General features: G+C 42.7%; 1 long non-coding RNA gene across 1 annotated transcript; it reads right to left on the bottom strand.

The window, feature by feature from the left end:
• Positions 1-30: 30 nt before the first annotated feature.
• LOC118122930 lies at positions 31-2,367 on the bottom strand. The gene is made up of 2 exons (XR_004698534.2): positions 2,268-2,367; positions 31-1,964 (listed from the first exon to the last, which is right to left on the bottom strand). It is a non-coding gene; the product is annotated as an uncharacterized LOC118122930 (long non-coding RNA).
• Positions 2,368-15,557: the final 13,190 nt, after the last annotated feature.

The raw sequence follows: 15,557 nt of genomic DNA, 5'->3' as shown, positions 1-15,557 counted from the left end.
TGTTGCCTCCACACACACAGAAGCTAAAAATCACAGTCTGGCTTTATTGCCTCTCACCAAAAACAACCATAAACATAACAAAATTGCACACTTGCAATTACAGCACACATACCCATACATCATGAAACAAATACCCAAGTAAAACATTTCCCAGCACTGACATTACAGAAGAAAAATAGAGAGGAAACACTGAGCGCCTGAATAAACCCTATATTCAAACTGAAGCAAAAAACAAATAAAGGCACAACAGTCTAATAAAGCACGCTTTACTCTCTAAAGGGTTTGAACGTGATAACTATCAGCTATATTATTGGCTAACAAATAATATACTTGTAAAGTGCAAAGTTTATTTTCACAGGAAACAGCAGGTTAGGAAACAGGTCTCGCCACAAGGTCCATTTAGTTGCTTTTATGAGTCATATTACAGGACCTTCATCAGTAGATGGAGTTAACGCATTTCTTGATTGTGAACATCAACAAAAAGAGACACATTAAGTCCCCTCAGGTGAAAATCAAATTTGGAATATTTTAGCTTTTATATGACAAAAGATATATTTTGAAAAGAGCAGTCAGAACCATGGCTAACTATTCCCACCTTAACACTGCAGTAGACAAATGCGAGAGCTAAAAACAATGGATTCAGACATCCAGGGGTTGTGATGTCACAAACCTAAGAAACCAATCCTGTCAACTTGTGGGTGGGGTTCAGTAGCTGGGAAAAGTCTCCTCAGCTGCAGGTGGCGCTGTGAGGGTGGGGTGACTGTGAACATAGTAGCATATTCATAGATCCAATAGGAGGAAGGAATGTGTAGAGTTACATTTAAGCCATTTCAGTGCCGTGGAGGGGATTTTTTTCATGACAAACCTATTTGAGGAACAAAGAGGAGTTTCTGGGGGTGTAATAATCTGCTGGGGTGGGACTTTAAACATCTGCTGCTCTATTTGTTGGTAATTATAAACGATCAAAAACTCCAGAATAGCTACTAAGTGCACCTATAGGGTGAGAGTGTTTGCTCAAGATTTACATGTGTTTTATGGAGCTGGTATAAGAATGTAAATAAAAACAGTATGTTTTTATCAAGTATTTATCTATTTTATTGATTTATTGATGGGCTTATCCCTTTTTAATAAGTCTGCAGTGGTCCAGAGATCTGTAGCTCTTGATTTGACTCTAGGTAAGTGATTAAATTGTCTTCTTAAGACTTCTCCAGCCTTCATGAAGACTGTTTCATTCTGGGAATGACTGATTGGAAACAGACAACATGTGACCTTTTGATAGAGAAGAAAACATCTGTAAATGCCTTGCACCTCACTTGTAAGAGACAGGAAACCAATCAACATGCTTGCAGCTCTTCACTGTATTGATCTATTTTTAATTAAACATAATCTTGTTTTTTGTCTAGGGTTGCAAATGCTTATGGAAGAGCTGCATTTCAGTGAAGTGGAGCTTTCTTTGGCCTAGAAATCTTCCTCAGAGGGTATTTTTCAACCGTGTGATCACAATGTGAAGGGAGTCACATGAAGCACTGTTCTCTTAGTGGGTGATGATGCCATCATCTCATGGCTGCACTTCTCTGCCAGGGTTGCAGATTTGCTACACCATGTGATGTTTTCTGGCAAATTTGGGAGTCATACAGTATGTTGAAGGATGGGTGGTGAGCGGCGCCCCGCTCTCTCTCATGCCTTCCCACTGCCTTTAGGCTGGCTGATGCATCTGTCAGCCCCTGCAGAGGGGCCCCGGCAAACCCCCGGCTGAGGCAGAACGGATAAATGTTGTCACATCCCAGCTTGTCCTGACACCACAGAGACGAGAGGAGAGGAGGGTCGACTGGGCTTGTGTTAGAAACATCAGCATATCACTTCTGAATTGTATTTGGGGTGTGCTGCAGTAAATCTGGGTGTCGCTGCACTTTCGGGCGAAGGTGGTCGATGGAAGGTCAACCTCTGGTGCTGGTGATTTGCTGCTGAATGACAAATGGACATAGGAGAGTGTGAGTCCTGCAGGGGGGTGCACAAACAGGGACTGTGTGGCTGTTCATATGTAACATCACTCCCAAACAAAGGGCTCCTTGTCACCGAGACTACAGTATATTTCTGTGGATAATGCCACAGTATTGTGCACATGTGAAAACACACATACACACACAGGCAGGCTCACCCCGCCTCAGGCAGGCAGAAGCTATAAATCAAACAAATAGCATCACAGTCTGGAGAAGGAAGCATTCCAACAGATAAAATGCTCTCCCACATAACAAAGCCACACTCACCGCGTAATTAATTGCAACAAATTACCTCCTCCTCTCCCTGTCGGCCCCCACCTCGACAAGCGCACTACACGCTCCTGGAGTGTGCGTGCGTCTTTGCAAGGATGCGTATGCGCACGCAGCGCACAGTGCCAAGCGCGCACCAGTGCACGCACGCAGATGCACACACACAGACGCGCGCACTTGCGTGCCCGCACCCTTCATAAGTGCTTTAATGTGGCTTATTGCAGTGTGCGGTCCCCTTAGCCGTGGAAATATTCGCTTGACGGATGTGCTTTGTCGCCGGCGCTCCCCGGCGGAGGGCGGCTGTCAGGGAGGAGATGATAACATTAACAGGGAGGCAAGGCGATGACAAATGCCTGTTATCAGCGAACGAGGCCGGTGACAAATCGAACGGCAGCGCCCAGGCAGCCCCGGCGCGGCGTAATAAAAAAGAAGATGGATGGCACACCCAGGCAGGGCCCGCGTTAATGCGATTTCCACTGCTCTCCCTGACTCCCAATTAAGGCTGGGAGAGGGAGGGCGGGAGGGAGAGAGAGAGAGCTGCGGAGTGCAGGAGGGAGAGAGAGAGGGAGAGAGATGGAGAGATAAAGAGAGAGAGGGAGAGAGAGGGGGGGGAGAGGAGCAGAGATGGAGATGAGGAGAAGATAGAATTTGTGGGAGCCGCGAGGAAAATGAGGTAGATGCATATAAGAGGAGGATGGATGTCACCGGGGATGAGGCCGAGTGACAGGAACAAAGTAGAGGAGCCAGGACAGACACATGCAGCTTTAATTGTCTGCAAAGCCTCATCTGCTCCCCCCCCCTCACTCTCCTGCTCTCTCTTACTCACATCTCAATCAGGGCCACGTCTCAGAGGTATAGGGTTGTTATGTGTCTCTGCGGCCAGGTGGAACATCATTAGACTCTTTATAACAGAGACGGTGGTGAATTAAAACACACACATAGCCCCCTCTTTGAATTCTTGCTCCGACACTTTGGAGCTCCTTGTTTAGCCGTATCAGGTGCGTCAGTGCTGGATCAGCCCTGCATGCTCCTGTAGTTTTCTATTGGAGCAGGATTCAAGGGCTGCTCCCTAAATCAGCTCTTATAAAAACAGAGCTGACAGACAGCCTATGGCTTATGGGCAGACAGAGCTATAGAGATGAGCTACGACTCTGTCTAGGATGACTGTTCCAACTCATCCTGTCCAAGGACCCAGATGTTATCTCTTTGCTAAAAGGATCAGCGCAGGATATTGAGAAATTGCCTTGGGATGAGGGGGCATCTGTGCCCGAATACCCAAGGGCTGCTGTTTTGTCACTCTGACAGTGTTTTATAAAAGGCTGAGGAAGCTCAGAAGGCCGCAGAAGCAGGGGCCCATATATCTTTCGCTATTACATCCAGGCTAGGAAGAGAGGGTTGAAATGACAATGAAATATAGCTGTGGCTCAAAGGGAGAAAAAGAACAGGGTCTAAAGAGGGACGCCTGAGACTCCTCAGGAGCCTGCAGGGGCTGTGCTCCAAATCGGAGACAGATGCACAGCAGTCCCAGACACTAACCCTGTGCTATACTGCAAACACGCAGAGGTGAAAAGGAGAGGATGTGTGGTTCAAAGTGGGAAGGCCTTAGAGAGAACAGCCTCTCTGTGCCTGTGCTGATATTAGTCTGGAAGAACAAGGTGAAATTAGAGCCCTGCAGGGGAAGGAGCAGTAGGAAAGGAGAGGGAGAGGGGGTGGAGGGGGTGGTAAAAGTCCAAACTCGGCAAGGACCCCTGCATCATTAAGTTGTCAAGCGGACGGGAGGCCCCGAAATATGACTTGGAGTTATTGCCGGTGCTGGGGCTGATGATATAAGAATTACAGTACATGGATCATAGCCGGATCGATAGGTAGACAAAGTCATTATGGAGGGGCTAGAGTTCAATGCCTCCCTGGGGCTGCGAGCGGGGACAGAGGGCTTATATTTATCACCATGGCAATGTGTAACACACACAACACACAGGTGCTATATTTTGCTTGTTGCTCTTACTTCCAAAGCCATCTGTTCCGGCTGTATTGATTGTTGAAGTCATCTGTGGCAGCGGAAAAGGATCTCGCCATATGCTTCTTAACCTGGCATTTTCCTCTATCTGTCACCATCTTTGTGGCCTGTGAAGGATGTCCGCACACGTGTGTTTACAGGTAAGCTAAATGTCTCGGTGCGTGCACATCAGTCAGCAGTGAGCATTTGTCCTTCTTTGCTCTCTGTCTTTGCAGCAGAGGGAAGCAGAGGGATAGGGAGCACAAGCAGGGCAGCATCGATCCTCTCTGTGCCGAGAGAAATTAGGCATGAAATTAAAGCTCCCATCAAAGGCCAGGGCTGGCACTGTCACCTGATCCAGCACTATTTATACTCCCAGGAGGCGATGATGATGTCTCCATCACACTGATGATAACAGGACAGAGAGGAGAGAGAGAGGGAGAGAGAGGCGGAGGTGGGGGAAGAGAGTCTCTCCCCTCCATCCACAGTGGCACTGACCTGCCATCATTTATACTGCCAGGGCCCAAGTGCAAGGTTAGCGCCAGCCTGAGCCCCCATAAATCACTGCTCTGCTGGACGGAGAGAGGCCGGGGTCGACGCCTCTCGCAGCCAACCACTGCTGATGAGAGAGTATTTATAGATCAGGATGGAGAGAGGGAGAAAAGTGGGAGGCCGCTGGTGGCAGGATGTGTGTCCCAGTGGCTTGTAAAGAAGTGTGTGCGCACAGAAATACAGATGTGATGGAACATATTTATCTATACGTCTTCATATCGTCTTGTATATCGTAAATGTATCTTTAACACACGAGCTGAGCTGATCCTCTGCAGTCACATAAAGCCATTTAATGCAGAGCCGTCGCAGAGTGGCGAGGAGCTCAGGAGACAGTAGGGGGAGCCAATTAACCACACATCAGACCCCTGACTTTCAGTTTACACTCACATCTTGACTGGATTGAAAGGGCTTTGCTGCCTTTCACACAACCAAGAGGTGGAGACAGACGTCTTTCAAGTGAACAGTTCATCAGGATGATCAGACGCTTAAAACGTCCATACAAAAGCCACAATTTTAAACCGTCCACTCACACTCGGTTACACGCAGTCCCTGTGTTTTGACAGTCGTGCAGCATGGTGCTGTGATGACCAGTGTCCAAACATTGTCCAGGGTAAACACTGGTTATGGTCAACCGCAAGATGACTGGGTGTCTCTCTTCAGCTCTTTGCATGCTGCTGGTTTCACCAGCGTCCACCACTCCAGCCAAAATAAACTGTGGCACTGCACCAGATTTGAAGAAAGTAGGGTTAATTAAAAAAAAATTCAGGATCACTGTGAGTGCTCATAGTGTATGTGGTGTGATGGGGATTTAAATGTCCATGTTTGACTCATGAGTTTTGTAAATTTGGTGAATCACTCTGAAAATGTGAAATATAAATACTAACTGTGGTGTGTGTGTGTGTGTGTGTGTGTGTGTGTGTGTGTGTGTGTGTGTGTGTGTGTGTGTGTGTGTGTGTGTGTGTGTGTGTGTGTGTGTGTGTGTTTGTGTGTGCGGAGGTGGAGGTCAGAGAAGCAGGCTTGGGATTGGTTCAAATTCAAATGGACTAGGTTTGAAGAAATAGATGAAGAGTAATTTAGCACATTTGCTAAGATACTGAATATTTATAATATTGAAATATTTTACAGATGTATTTACATAGTTTGCAGAGGGAGCTGTTTATTGACTCCACTAAATTTATTCAACAGCTGTAGTGACTTTGCAGAGTAAGTTACAGGCTTAACAAATAAAATGTACCATTAGCTCATATATGATGCGTCGCTGGAGTTAAACATGTCAGACAAATAGGAATGTGTTGGATCAATTACTTAACAAGCATAAGCCATTTTCTCACAAAGTTGGTAAATCAGTGCTCACTTTGTTGGGATTGAAGCTGAAACTTAAAATTAATTCAAAACACTTAGAAAAATGCTGGTTTTAGCTTCTCAGTGGGAAGATTTGCATTTAATCTTTGTATTGTAATTTTTTGTAAAGTTTTGGATTGAAGACAAACTATTTAAACATGCGGGGGCACAGAGATATTGATTAACTGATTAATGGAGAAAAAAAAGATTGGGAGAAATTAATCAATAATTGTTGAGTAGTAGGGACCATTTTATTATAGTTTGTTAATATAATTTAAAGTTACAGTAGTAAGTATAGTAATAAGTGGTAATATCTTAGATTTCATAATAGAAAACAATACTAAGCCCCAAATTTCCTATTACAATATTACATACCCTTAAAAAGTGACAACATCATGAGTGTATGTGTTTTATTAAAGCAGATATACTGTAGCATTACAGCTATACTATACTATAAAGCTGCAACAGTATAAATAATAATTTGAAAAGAAACGTAATATATACATTCAGTTTTCTGTACTTATGTATACTTTACCATAAATCTTACTTGGGTGCAGACCTTTTAACCTTTAATTGAAGTCTTAATACATTACGCATTTATATTTTTTACAATAGAGGAAATTTAAGCCTGAAATTGAGGAAATTTTGTTTGTTTTTATATATATTTACTTAACTAAAAAATAATAAGTAGTTTAATAAGATGCTAATATGTGTTTTATTTTAGGATTAAATTAATATTTTTTTCGGATATATAAGTTGTATAGAGCACATACAGTTAATTAGAACATTTTGAGAAGCAACACATTCACATAAACCCACTAACAAATGAGTGTGCGCATAAGCTCTGATGTTGTAATGAATTTACTTTCACAATCACAAGACAACACCCAACCGTGTCAACCATTACAACCTCCCAACCCAAACAGCCCTCCTCAGGACGTGAAGGTCACCAAGCAGATAGGAGGGGTGTTTGATCGATAAGCACCACCCACCCCTCGGCTCACTGACAGCTTCTGTCAAGTATTCAGCAGGACTCGTATCAGATGGATCAACCATTTACCCCCTACATCACCACCACCGCCACTGCCCCCACTTTAAAGGGGAACTGTCACTAACTGCCACTGTCACATCCCAGACAGGTGCTTTCAACGCACTGATAATGTGCCAAGGAATTTCACCAGGACTGTTATCCCAACTGTACGGGGGAGGATGTGCGTGTGTGTGTGTGTGTGTGTGTGTGTGTGTGTGTGTGTGTGTGTGTGTGTGTGTGTGTGTGTGTGTGTGTGTGTGTGTTGGTGTGTGTTCCAGTTGCGACACAATTTTCTGCTCATCAGTCCAGATCAAGCTACAGAAATAAATATCAGCTGCATACTTGGATTGATTTTGCAATATTTAGTATCGTCTCTATGGATTAAAGCGCCAGAAGGTTAAGTGTCTGGAACCAAACCCACATGAAATCATCATACGTGGAAAAAACAGCATTGACAAGTTATGGGGCTGGAAACCTATAGTTTCAGTTTTCTCTCTCAGAGAGTCTTTGTTAAAAGTGACCTGCTACTCTGCTGCGTATGTCACCAGAGGAGAGGTGCTCCTCAGTGACCCACATCACAGATGTTGGAGGTGGAAGAGTCCTTTGTGTGAAGTCTGAGAAAACTATGTTTGTGTGTCCTACACCCGCCATAAGGCCTGCATTCTTAGGTTCTTAACACATCGATGACTGTGTCCTCAAACCGAGACGCAGCAAAGCGGGCTGCAGGCTCAAAGAGTCGGTGTTTGTGTGTCTTAGAGCGGGGGGGTTTTAAAGGGGTGACAAGGAGATAGCGTCGCTGATTGACACGTGAAGAGCAACTAAAAAACGCTCCCCTTTGGAATGCGACAATCTCCCAGAGTCCCGTGTTGCTCCGCGTCCGACAGTGAATTGTTAAAAGCATTCCTGACAGTTGGGGTGAGGGTGAAAAGAGGGTGAAAGGAGACGGTCTGGTGCTAAAAGAGGAGTTTGTTTACTGCTAAAGAGGATGAACCATATCCTAACTTGCCCCGCAACTTCTAGTAGCCTAGAAAAGATAAGGATGGAGAGAGTTGATGAAAAGTTAACAGCCTATTACACAGTATCTCATGTTACTGACGGTTAAAAAAATCAACCCTAGCTTCAACGAGCTGTCATCTTTTCTCTTTTAAAACAAGTCAAGCCCAGGACAGTGGATCAAGAGAGGCCTGGTGGTCCCTGAGCGCCTACGGTCACATAGCTACACCCCCCTCCCCCAACCCCACTGTCCCGAACCCACCCACTGAGGCAGGCAAGGTGGTGGTGGTCGCGCTATCATGCGAGGTCCTTTTGGAGCACCAGGTTAAACCGACCACACGACAGGGGCAAAAGGCCCCTGCTTACAAGCTCTAATTGGTTCCACAGGCTGCAGAGTAGAGAGGAAAGAAGGGAACAGGGAAGAGGAGGAGGGGGAGAATAACAGCAGGGAGCGAGAGACAGATAAATGGTAGGAGAAGAAAGAGAAAGGGAGAGAGGAGGGTACAGGAAGGAGGGATCGGGCAGTGGGGGGGGTGGGGACATAGGAGACAGCGATAGAAAATGAGATCAGAGATGGAAAAGACAGGAGAGAGGAAGAGAGGGAAAGATGGAGTGAAATTGGAAGAGAAGGAGAGGAGTGGAGGGGTCCTGTTTCCATGATACAACCGCTTGACAGTGACTTTTACTGCAGTTTTGAGACAGATTTTGTCAAAGAGAGCTGGTGGGATTAGACAGCAGCTTTCAGCCCTAGGTACCATAATAGAATGTTATAGATAGATCGAGGGAAGTTTAAATAAAATGTTCAGCACAATTTGACATGGAAACTTTATGTGCTTATGACCTTCCAGACTAAGAGCAATGACAAGAGAGTCTATATAGTCATGCAAGGAGCTATATGAGGCTGTACTTAGACATATTGGTGGTTTTAACTAAATCCTAATATCACAGCGTTTCCCAAATAATTCATTCAATCTATTGGGTCCACGAAGGTCAGTCTCACGAGCGACAGAGTCCGAGTGACAGGTACACAGACTGAAGAGTGAAATATAAGTTCTCGCGTGAGAGAAAGAACTGAATTGCATTCCACTACTGCAGCTAAAAGTATGAGGCCCGACTGTCTGCATGGACGATAAAAACTTTATGGAACACAGTGGCAGTAGACGGTAGCTCACAGTAGCATGAGCATGTGTTAGCGGGAGGGTTAGGGTTAGGGTTAGGGTTGCTAAGTGTCACTTTAGTCAGTCTCCATCAAAGTGGACAAATGATGCCACTCAGTGGCCAGAAGTGTTGTGCTGTATTATTAATGTAACATTAAGACACACTCTGAATTTGGTTTATCATGACATAAATTCACTTCAGGGAACAGGCAGGTGAAGCTGTTTTACTTTGTAAATATGTTTCTACAAACAGGGGAAACTCTTGTTTGCTGCAGCCAGTGCGTATTTTGCTTCTTTGATGTATTTGTACTAAATGGCAACCCGTCCAACAGTTATTGGGACTTTTCACTCTAACCCACATTTCAACAGAATGGTCGGGCTGAAAGAAAAGTCGGTCGCTATATGGCATCAGGAGTCATCCATTGGGGACAATGAATCCCTGGTCAAAATTTCATAGAAATTCATTCAGTAGTTAATGAGATATTTCGGACTTAAATATTGGAACCAGTGAGTGATGGACTGATATTGCCATAATGTTGTTATTTACAAGAAAATAATTACCTTTACAATTTGTAGATGATACTATATATTAAGAGGAGTCTGTGTTTGTATTTATCATGATGCTCCCTGTCCAACAGAAACCTGTGTGCTGTCTATCAGAGGTGGTGAAGTGAGGATTTTCTTTTCCGTTTTTTTTCTTTCTCGTGATAGCATGTCAATCCCTGAAGAGGAAATTGTTGAGAGAGCAGGGTCAGGAACAGAGCAGCATCCCCGGGGCTGGAAGACCTTGATCGGAGTTGCTGTGATTCAGGAAAGCTTAAACATGGACCTCTGGATTAAACGTCACACTGTCTGCAAATTCATTTTGGCTAATTGGACCTGGACTTTTGACATCTGTGGGGTTTTGCTTAAATGTTCTGATATACTTTTGTTAAAAACATAGCTGAAAAAGGCTACTATTACTATAAGAAGTCATTATGAGCTAATGAATTTCCCATGCGCTGTGGAGAGAATGTTTTGCTTTTAATCGTAATTTAAAGACATTACATGAAGTTATTAGCTGTAAGGATTTAACTAGCTTTAAGAGCAAACAATAAATTGTGAGGCACATAAGTGAGCTTCTTCTTTGTTGTGACTGTTTTCTCTGATTGGTTTACATTATTTGTTTGTACAGTCAATGGGACAAGGAACACGCTCAGCACAATGGCCAGTAAAGCCTCAAAGCTGTGATGCCATTGAGAAGTAAAATCTGGAACTGTTCAGCAGATGAAGGAGTGACTTTGCGAGTCCCCAGGGTATTTATTTCTTTTTATACCCCGATGAGCTGTAGTCTGTATTATTGGTAGTTATGAAGCAGAAAATGGTATTCCCAGAAAAATCACCCTGGGTGCTGTCACACCGCAGGAAATCTTACAAGTCATTTAATCTAGTTAGGACTCTTAAAATATTAGTTTTTAAGAAAAAAGAAAGTTGAGTTAAACCTGCCAGTGGGGAGAAGTGTTTTAACCATTAAACCGTTGCAGATACAGATAGAAAATACTTAAAATTTCTTGAAAGGTTTCCTAAAATAAATGTAGTTCTTTGATAATACTGGAGCAATGCGCCTTGAGTTATACTTAAATAGTGCTTCTTATTACAACCGAGTTTCACAGACAGGGATACTACACAGGGAATGAGCGGAATTACCCGACACTCAATTTCACGTTTTTGAGAAAAAGAGGATTTTCTTGTTAACATACACATTTTTCACTTTTAGATACCTTCACCATGCTGCATTGTTCAATCTTTAATGGACAAGGTCCAATTTTACATCTCCATGACATCTGTCCTAGACTGTCTAGACCATAGCAATAATATATATAAATTCCTAAAGTGAGTGGCATTCCCATTTGATGTAAAGTGATCTGCTGTGTGCTTGCCAGGACTGAGTGAACAAGATCACTGACACTATTCCTGTTATACAATTTATTTGAAGCAGTCTCTCAGTTTAAATGTTCTAGAACCTTGTGCTTTTGTGTGTGACACCGCTGCTGTAAAAATGGAGTGAAAAGTAGCCATGCAATTTAAACATAAAAGCCAGAAAACAAATTAGAGCATTTTAAAATCATTTGTTTAATAACAAAATGGGCTGTTTCAGCTAAGTTACAGTACAGCTGCACTCACGTCTAAACTATTATGGTCCAGATGTACTGACACGTAATACTGAGTATGTATTACAGATTTTAAATGGTGAGTTCATAGATGTGCTATGAATGTGTCACATATCTAGTAAGTGTAAGCCTTTACCATATCTTTTAAATTAAAGGGAACTGGTAAAATCTGGTTTCTTAACTATGTGTCCAGATTGAAATGGTTTATTGGACTCTGTTCCGACATATTTATAGAGCCCAAACCCATCCAGTGCGTTGACAATGTAACGATAGCAGCACAGCTAGCAGGACAGCTGGCTAACCACTGGGACTGTTAACGTTAGAAGCAAAGTCAAGTGACCACAGATTTGGACATAGTGAGTTGGCAGCTATTTGTGTGTGTATGTGTATGTGTATGTGTATGTGAGAGTTGCTCAGTCTTGAAGAGATGCTTACAATCTTCGACTCCAAGGATATAATGATTGACCAAAGAGAACATTAATTTGATGCATTCAAACTAGTGTTAAGTACTGCACTGGAAGCTGGTAGCAATACCTTAATTATATTACATGAACTGGATAATTAATATTCTCCATTCAAATGGAAAGACCCCTACCCACTGAACTGACAACAAACACCCGACCCATGCCTGTCTACAAACCAACAATGTCCAGTATAGGTCGATGCAGCCCATGTAAATGATGACTACAGGATGTATGTGTGTGACGCAATAGTCTTTAGTGGGCTGCCTAAATTACAATGTCAAACAAAAACTAACCCGATTAAATACGATGTAACAGACATGAGCCTTGGTTCAGACCATGATACAGAACTCTAATAGTAATTACAGCATTCAAATAGTATACATTTTCTTAATATTTAAAATATACTCCACTAACTCACAAACTAACAAGTTAGTATGTTTATTATAAAACAACTGAAGTTTTTGTGCAAGATGAAGGAGTACTTTGTTCGACAAGAACCTCAGCTCTTGTACAATATCAACCAAATATATTGTGTTAGTGAACTGTAGAGGTGATACTAGGCATATTGTTACCTGTGGACAGAGCCTGGCTGTTCCCCTCCTGTTTCCTGTCTTTATGACATAAGTTACTTGTTCCTGGCTCCAGCTTTATATTTGATGTACAAGACTGAGAGTGCTATATCAATCTCCTCACCTAACTCTTGGCAAGAGAAGCAAATTACTGCATTTCCTAAAATGTCAAACTGTTCCTTTAATGTCTAAATTGCTTTTTTATGAGTAGTTTACACTTTAACATACTGTGACACTGTTACTGACTTATTTATTACACACATTTGTTGCACCCACTGTTAAAAAGCAAGCTGTTTTGCAGGCGGCAAGCATCAGTCCAGCCGTAGACAGTGCACAGTCATCAGCTGGCTCTCTGTGTATGATGGGATGAGACATTTTATTAATCACAACTCTGCCAGAGGTATAAAAACTAACAAAAATGACAAAAAGTGATAATCTATGGTGTATTTCAACATTACCTCCATTGATCAGGCAAATTATTTAAACCTTGATGTCCTCCTGAATGTGAACATTTGAAGTGTTCTGTGGGAGACAAAGGGTTAAGTGCTCGGTTGGTTGGAAGAGATAGGGGCTGAGAGCAGCCCATGAATCCTGCAGTCTCTGCAGGCACAGCATGGTAAAATAATTAAGCCGGCCTTTGAAGGGGACTAAACAAACACAACAGCACTCAACACCAGCCCCGTCCACTCTCTTGACTTTTTCCCTCCCTCCTTTAAAGTGGACTTTCCTTCTCTGCTTTCTCACTCTGTTATCTGCCACGCTCAGCCCCTTGTGTTAACCAGCCACCCCCACCGCACCTATATTTCTCATCCCTTCATCTTCCCCTTTTCGTTTCACATTTTGCGGCCTCGCTCTCTGTGCGGAGCCTCCTGGGAAGGAAGGGTGGGGGAGTAGGAATGAGAGAGGGAGAGAGAGAGAAGGACCAGGTGATTCACAGGTCAGTTTTTTACATCTTCTAAAGTTGGCTTTAAAGTGAGGGAGGAAACAGTGCTGCTGGAATACTTAACTATTAATCCATAAGTGTTATGATACTATTAAAGTCCCCTCTGTTAAGTGGCCTTTAAAACACTTGACAGTATGGGAATGGAAAGTGTATGCTTTGATTTTTCTTGGTATTTTAAGTTCTGTTGATGTTGTTTTAATAAGAAAAATTACTTGTGATCACATTCCCTTTTTTTGTGTCTTTTTAGACTTAATGTATTTGATCAGATGATGATGTTGAAAAAACATTGAAGACATGGTATGCTGTCTAACTCAGTAGATGAAAAGTGAAGCTACCGCCCTGTTCAAAGGTTTATAAAAATCATCTCACCAGCCCCTTTAAAGCCAAAACAATTTACACAAACCAATTAATCAATCCAAAATGTGAAATAAAGACGTCTCCACAGGTTGGTTTTCGTACAGATTAAACAAATAAGATAACACATGTTAGCTAGCTCTTTAAAAGAGGCTTTCACTTCTCTTGCTCCTTAAAGTTTCTTCCTCTTCCCTTCTTCCTTCCTTCACTCCTTCCTTCCTCACAAACTGACAATAAAGATGGACGACATGCCTTCTCCCTAAAAGTGGAGCCAAAACACCTTGACTGCTGGCTGTCAGCAGTAAATAACCCCTGCCTCCTCTATGGTAGTGGATGGGACATGGGTATTGTGTTTATTAAGTCTCAAAATTCATGCACGCAAAAACCAGAGATAGGAAGAACATCCGAGTGACCAATCGAAGGCCACTATCCCCACCTCCAAAGTTTTAAAATTGAACTTGACGAACGCTCGACTGTCTTTACATGTGCAAATTTTGAGACTAAATAAATGCCAAACATTGACTGAGACAACATGTTTGACAGTCAACAATGACTTACTATAGGCGACGCATGTGAATTGAGACCTTGATATTAATCAATATTAATATTGTGCAGATTATTACTGAGTAGATTATTACCATTCATTTTTTTCCGACGGGAGAAAAGTGGAGATGCGTTGTCCATGTTTATATATATTCAATGGTTTTTCCCTGTTTCTAGTATTTATGCTAAACTAAGCTAAATGTTCAACAAGCGATTTATTAACAGTAAACATCTAGCAAGTAGGAAAACACTCATGGGTCACACATGATATTAATAGGAATAAATGTCCATCAACACCCACACACACCTGTTAGCTGGGACGTCCAGCACAATAAGGATGTTAATTACATAAGATTCAGTGTATGACCAATCTTATTTCCACACATACACACCAATAAAAGATACATATACAACTTTAGATTGCCATAATCGCACACTTGGCAATCTAAAGCAATCCTGACCCACATGACTACACCGATATATCCCAACAAGCATAACACGGTCCAACACCTAACAAATCATCTGATACAAGCTGTGCATGGTGTGGCTGGTATATGTACTGAGGGGCAACAATAGGATTGCCTAACACTAAGCAGTTATAAAACAGAGAAGATATTCGAACAGCACCCATGGGGTACAGATTCTCACCAATTTTTTATATTATATCCCACCTCTTGGAGATGTGTGAGGAATTTTAAAACCAGGAGTGATCTCACTGATGATGATGATGCATGAGGGACATTACGTTCAGCTCCAAAACTCCAGCCCCTCTTTCTTGCATTTTAGAAACAGCTTTTATTGATAGAGGCCAGCCAGGGTTAGCATTGTGTCAGTGTTGCCACACGAACACGATTTACATAAACAATCATCCAGCATGTCCAGGGTGTCCCCCGTCTCTTGCCCAATGTGAGCTGGGATTGGCTCCAGCCCACCCAGGACTCTCAAAGTGATATGTGGTCAAAAAAAAACTTTAAGCCTGTATTAACATTTGTGATTAACTGAATCAAATGTGGCACTGTGGTGTGTTGGTTAGCACTCACAGCAAGAAGGTTCCCAGTTCGAATCCCAGTTCGGATCCCAGTTCAGCTGGAGTCTTTCTGTGTGGAGTTTGCATGTTCTCCCTGCGTCTGCGTGGTTTTCTCCGGCTTCCTCCCACAATCTAAACACATGCATATTGGGTTAATTGGAAAAGTCT

This window comes from Hippoglossus stenolepis, chromosome 2, assembly GCF_022539355.2.
Source record: "Hippoglossus stenolepis isolate QCI-W04-F060 chromosome 2, HSTE1.2, whole genome shotgun sequence".
In the NCBI taxonomy this organism is placed as follows: domain Eukaryota; kingdom Metazoa; phylum Chordata; class Actinopteri; order Pleuronectiformes; family Pleuronectidae; genus Hippoglossus; species Hippoglossus stenolepis.
The sequence above is the reverse complement of the archived record's forward strand: the minus strand, read 5'-3'. Positions and strand labels throughout refer to the sequence as shown.